A 6,666-nucleotide genomic window follows, 5' to 3' on the forward strand; every position below is an offset into this window, starting at 1 on the left:
GCTGTAGAATACCGGATTCCTAATATTTGTACTTATTTTGAATTTGAAACAATTTTATGATGCGCTTGCTCTGTTTTGCGATGTCATGACGCAGGTCACAAGTCCAGCAACAATAGATGTTAGCTTGTGCGTGCACCACGGTTCAGGAGACAACTGCCAAGCGATGTACGATCATTCGCGTCTGTCCGTTATTACAGGCACTAGGGGTTGAGTTAGGGGTACAATGAGCTGTCGGGGAAAGAGGACGAGGGTTAGGTTAGGTAAAGGTAGGTAAGGGAATGAAGCGAGAGGAGGGATACTTTCAGAGTTATTAGGGAAAGTTTCGTCAAGCAGAGTTGGGGTTGGTGGAAATGAGAGGGGAGAGATTTTTTTTTTCAAACCGGGTCACCTGTTCTGTAGCGGCAGAAAAGTATATTCAGTTAACACCGATCCTGCAGCTGTCCCTGAGAGCACTGCCCTTGGCTTACTTGCTTCAAACTGATCTTACAATATATATGTCTATATTTCAGTTTTATCATATATTTAATTTAACATGTGTGTTCGTATAAAATACATTATTTTTATTTTCATGGCATGGTGGAATAAAATACTGTAAGCTTAATATTAATTAGTCTAAGTAAGGCAATATATTGTGTCACAACACTTTCATCCACAAAGACGTGTCGTGTTTACAGCGCAGATGGTTAGCTAGAATATTTGTCGTTGCAATTTGAGTTGAAAAACTCCGTGGAAAAAAACTGGAGTAATAAGTATTGATCGCGAGCGCTACTTTCAGATGAGTGGCAAAAGCCAGGTCCATCATAGTCGCGAGAGAAAAATCCTGGGGGGAGGAAGGAGGGTATGCAGCAGGAGACTCTCGACTCTGGTTGAAAACAATAAACCACGCAAGAGACCCCTGTGAGCATTATTATGAAACAGCGGAAAGGGGAGGAAAAGAGCGAGAGAAACGTGCGTCATCATTGATGAGGACAAAAGATTTTGGAGTATTTGGGCAGAGGGTTGAGAGAGAGAGGAAGCAAGTCTAAATAGAGAAACCCTGAGGCAGAATACAACAAAATGGAAACGGGTGGCAATGTCTTTCCGAGGTGAGCGTTTTCACAAGACTTCGGACAAAAAATACTGGAATACCGTTGATGAATATATCTAAAGCCATGAGCAGCCTTTGATCTTGATTCAAGTCATGTCAACATGAAGAAATACTATCGAAAACAATACTTATGGCGCCAAAACATTGACTTCCATTCTGAAATCAAACTTCATTTTCTGAAAGACCTCAAAATGTATGGACATTAAACAATGTTGTTAGATTTGAGGTTCTCACAGTGGTGGTCATGAAGATTTTTAACTTTTGGGATACAAAGCTGTGTAGTTCAATGAAAGTTTCTGAGGAATATATTGCCTCCATCTTCAGGGTCAAAGAGTAAGCCGAACAAGAAATCAACGTGAAGTTGTCAGCAAGCAGAGCCTGCTCCATGCTTCGCCGAATTTCGGTAGACGTTCATCTGGCTACACGGCTCTGTATACGAGAATAAAAAGAACTCTGTAAGTTATATTTCTTCTTACGTTTATTGCTTTTCTGTTTTTGTTTGGCAAAGTTTAAAGCACTGCTGCTCCGTTGCCACTTTTTAAGATCGATCGACAAAAGATATGTATAGCTTTGCAATATCATAGCATATGATACGAGTTCAGCTTCACCGAGTGCAGAGAGTAGACCACAGTTTCTGTGATCCGGAAATCTGAACTTCATGGCCGTTTCCAGGAATGAAACTGAAAGCCGGAATAGCCGAGCCAGAGTAGACGTTCATTGTTAGGCAACTTCTCGGTAAACAGTTTCTCGCGGAAATGAACAAGCACGCATAAATAGATGGACTATCTTTTCTATGCAACGGTGAGGTAAACACACCTCTATAACAATAGAAGAATTATCAGGAAACGGCATTTTCCGTTTGGTCCGCCCCAAGGCTATATAACGAGGAGGTCGAATATGTGACTTTGACTTGAGTTCAGTTTACGCCCGTGTGGAGGCGGGGTCGAATACCTCCACTGTGACCCTGCAAGTCGCTGGAGGCGACGAAAAGGGAAGTCTCAAATCTGAGACAGTAAAATATGGTTACGAGTTCCAAGGGACTCGGACCTGAGAAAGATTGCGCTGGCAAGAACAGACCCGTCCTCTCGTCAGAGAGGGCGCCACACAAAAACAAGCCCGTTACTGTCAAACAGTAATAAATATCTGGTCATGAGCCACAGATGGGGCTCGACGCCAAGACTTACTGACTGACTTACTGACTGACTGACTGGCTGACTGACTGACTGACTGACTGACTGTGATTTGGTCTACTTTACTCTCGGGAAACTTTCTCGTCCATTTGGTAGATGGGCCTTTTTCCGAGCCAACTGGAACTGATAACGNAACCTGAAAGCTTATTATCTTGTTCCCAAGAGTCCGCAACTCGTCTCTATTATAAACCAGGCCAACTCGCTTTACAGTCTCGATTAATTTTGATACATTGTCTCCTGCTATGTGACGCCGTGTATTCTGGAATATCGTTACAATCGCTTCAGAGGAACTTACTGCCTCCATCCTTAGGTTAGATGACCTTGAAAATGAAGGCACTAGGTTCCTCTGAAATGTAAGATTACTGGCCACATAATAACAACTACAAATGTATTTATCAACGAAGTATAACATATAATATTATGATGGTAATTTGTTAGGGGTGTGAAATAGAGCAACAGCGACATATTTCATGTACTATCTCAGCATTTTCTGGATGGTTGAAACAAGCCATGACAGAATTTCAGAATGCGTAGGATTGGTTTTTCTTTGCACCGTCATCCCATAATCCTTTTCTTCCTTTCCTTCGTCGCGTTTGTGCTGTTATCCTTCAATCTGTTGTAACAAAAAACAGCATTGATGGCAACTGTCACAATTTAGAATACATGATAAGTTGGTGCTGCTTGGTGCCAGATTAGTTCGTGGAATGAACACTTGGTCATCTTTGTTGCTGCTTGACAAAAATTCGGCATATTTAACATTTCCAAACATTCCCTTCGTAATTAGTCTGTAGTCTTTTTAAATATGTCTTTTTTTTTCTATTTTAACACAAAGGGAACCCTTAATCAAATATTCTAAAACATAAACCTGAATCATCTTTAAAGGCGTAACAGACATACGGAAATGAGAATTATACAGGGTGATTTAAAGCGCTGGTAGAATACTTAAGGAAGTTGCTGAGGATATAAATTGGAGCTGAATGTGTACATATTTCAGATTCGCCCCGTTAGAGCTACGATATTTTTACGCTGATATCATGTTGCCTTATTGTGTTTGTCGATTTTTAAAAAATCTAATACATATCCTACTATAATGTCAATCTATCTCCTGATATGCAATTACAGATATAAACGAAGAATGGAACGCAGTTCCTTCCTGTATAGCATTTGTCATCCGCCATTCCAGAACATCTCATTTAGTAGGTTCTGATCGTGTTAGTTCACTGAGTGTGCATCACAACAGATGTTCGAAGTGCCCTCCCTACCCCTTCACACACGCCACACAACGACGTCGAATAGAGCCTCTGGCGGAAACTAGTTCTTTAGGTAAATCCCCAATGTTTGCAGCAGCCAAATGAACGCGAATAAGTAGACGGTCGCCATCGGGAACTTCGTGGCATGAACTATGTTCTCCCACCATATCCACAAATAAAAATGTAGGGTGCCAGATCGGGAGAACGTGAAGACCAGGCCATCGGGCCTCCACGCTCAGTTTATCTATCAGGAGAGTTATTGTCGAGCCAATTTCGCACTCTTCGTACAAAGTGATGAGGGTTACCGTCGAGCTGAAGCCATGTGCTCTCGCCCACAGGTAAGTCGAAGTTCTCCAATAAAAGTGAAAGCATTTCTTAAAGAAATGCCCCACCTAGACAGTCCTATATTATATACTGCCCGATTACACAATCGTTTACGATTGCAGCCCAAAAGCTGGCACTAAATCGTTGCCGGTAGGTGAAAGTTGTGTACACAACTTCTCGAAAATAATTCCTCGGCAATCCACAACTCTCGGCGCAGACATGATGGATGTCTACAAACTTGTGTAGTACCAATCCTGAGAACTGGAGACGGGGATCTATTTCCCCTGGCTGCAACCCTTACATGGAAAGAATACAACGACACTTATGTAGAGTACTCCATGCTATACTCTGAGGAAATTCTGCTGCAGACGAAATGTGGCGAAGTGGTGGTTGCTTGGTTGTCATGTGCGGTACCCAACACGTCAACATCATCTCGCACATTTCATCCTCACGGCCCGCATGCGCATGCGTCGTAAAGCTGCTAATTTTTCTCATATTACGATGCACCTTTTTAGATACACGTTGTTGTCTCTGGTCCAGATGTGATCGCCGATTCCCGCTGAACAATTGAACACGAAATCCATATTAGTAATCTAGGTATTCTAGTTGTTGCCACTGTTCTTGTTACCAACACTACTGTCCGAGTCTGATAACTTCAGCTGCCTGATTCTACGGTATCAGAGCTCGGAACACCCGTCAGATGATCAGAAGTTACAAAAAGCAATAAAAAGTAATGTTGTCCCTGTGCTCAACGAATTAAGCTTTGCGCCATAAACGCGTATGGGGGAGTGGATGTACAGATCGACATTTTCTTGACCTCGGCACTAGCTGGAGATGACTATTCAGCTTCACGCTCCGGCCGCATTACATCTGGGGAAAGAGCCTCGGGTACCCATCGGATAGGAGGTTTGGTGGACCCCAGAGCCTGCCTGAACGATTTGGAGANGTGATCAGAAGTTACAAAAACCAATAAAAAGTAATGTTGTCCCTGTGCTAAACGAATTAAGCTTTACGCCATAAACGCGTATGGGGGAGTGGATGTATAGAGCGACATTTCTTGACCTCGGCACTAGCTGGAGATGAGTATTCAGCTTCACGCTCCGGCCGCATTACCTCTGGGGAAAGAGTCTCGGGTACCCATTGAATAGGAGGTTTGGTGGACCCCAGAGCCTGCCTGAACGATTTGGAGAAGAGAAATTTCTTGACTTTACCGAGACTTACTCCGACCCCTCAGTCGTCCAGTCCGTAACCAGTCGCTATACCGACTACGCTACCCCTGCTCCAACAAAAAGCAATACCGCAGAAAATATGAGGTAATTCCTCAATGGGGGCAAACCTGAAAAAAGAAAGTGAACCTTATTTACATCTTCAGCTCCAACTTATCTCCCCAAACAGCTCCATTAATGTGGGGATTGCTCCTCTTTGATAGGCCTACTGCAACGTATGATCAAGAAGCCGTATGATGAGTACTATCTTTTAAGATGGGACACGGTGTAGTCTGGTAGAGTATTACCGACATTTGGGAAGTATATGCTGTCCCCGTCTTCAGTTTCGAAGAGTAAGAAGAGGAAACAAACACGCAAAATATAAATATGGCTTTGCCTCCTGTTTGCTTGGTTTCTTCTTCCGTTTACCCTTCGACTATGAAGATGTAGGCAGTACGTTCTTCCACATAGTAAATTTTTACCAGACTGCATTGCGCCTCCTCCCAGGAGATAATACTGTATGTAGGTACCGGGTTGAGAATCTCAAATATCGCAAAGGATAACACTGTTCTCTGTTATTCCATATGCAACAGACAACACACAAAAAATGGGTCTTAAATTTGCAGCAAAGTTATGCAGAGTGGTGCTGTTTTCCCTTAGTTCTGACGGATTCCTTCAGAAATGGAGATTAAGCCCAGGGTTTGCATGGATTTTGATCGCCATCGAAGACTTCAGGAAGTAGTTCTAATTTCAGTATAGGAATCCCGTCTGTTCATTTGTCAACCCGAAAAGAGTTTTAAAGGATATATGGTGACTACGATTATACCAAGAGATGTGCCTTTTGGGGGGGGGGCTGAAGTTAAGAACTTGAATTCGAAATCGACATTCTTCTTCTCCTTCTTATCTTCCTCCTTGTAGGCTCCTTTGCGTTTTTCCATTCGAAATAATTCTGAAATTATAAATATTATAGACAGTTTGCAGGACTTCCTGGACGGGGATAAGCTCGTTGCAAGGCCGCTACTTACACATGACAAAACAAACATGAGAAAGACAGACATCCATGCCTTCAGAGAGATTCAATCTCACAATCCCAGTGTGTGAGCGGGAGATGGCATTTAGTGCCTTAGACCGCGCAGCCACTGACTGGCGAATATGACGTTTCCTTTAATAGACTCGGTTTATTTGGGCATAATTGTGGCAGACTGTTTTCTAAACTTGTTTAACTACCGGCCCTTCGTTTATACTTCTATTACCACACAAACTTATATTTTAAGTCGATACACGAACAATGACAAGTCCATGGAAAATTTCGCGATCTTCAGTTTGGAAAGGCAGATTTTGAAACGAAATGAAACAACTCTCACAAAACTGTAAAATTTATACTACATTGGAAATATTTATACTGGGGCAGAAAATTATCAAACTTCTCGTCTGTTGTCCAAAAACATAAAAATTAGAATATACAAAAATATAATTTTGCCTCTGGTTCTGTATGGGTGTGAAACTTGGTCTCTGACATTAAGGGATGAACATAGACTGAGGGTGTTTGAGAACAGGGCGGTGAGGAGAATATTTGGACCGAAGAGAGATGAAGTGACAGGAGGTTGGAG

The sequence above is a fragment of the Cryptotermes secundus genome, unplaced genomic scaffold, assembly GCF_002891405.2.
Source record: "Cryptotermes secundus unplaced genomic scaffold, Csec_1.0 scaffold690, whole genome shotgun sequence".
NCBI classification, from domain to species: domain Eukaryota; kingdom Metazoa; phylum Arthropoda; class Insecta; order Blattodea; family Kalotermitidae; genus Cryptotermes; species Cryptotermes secundus.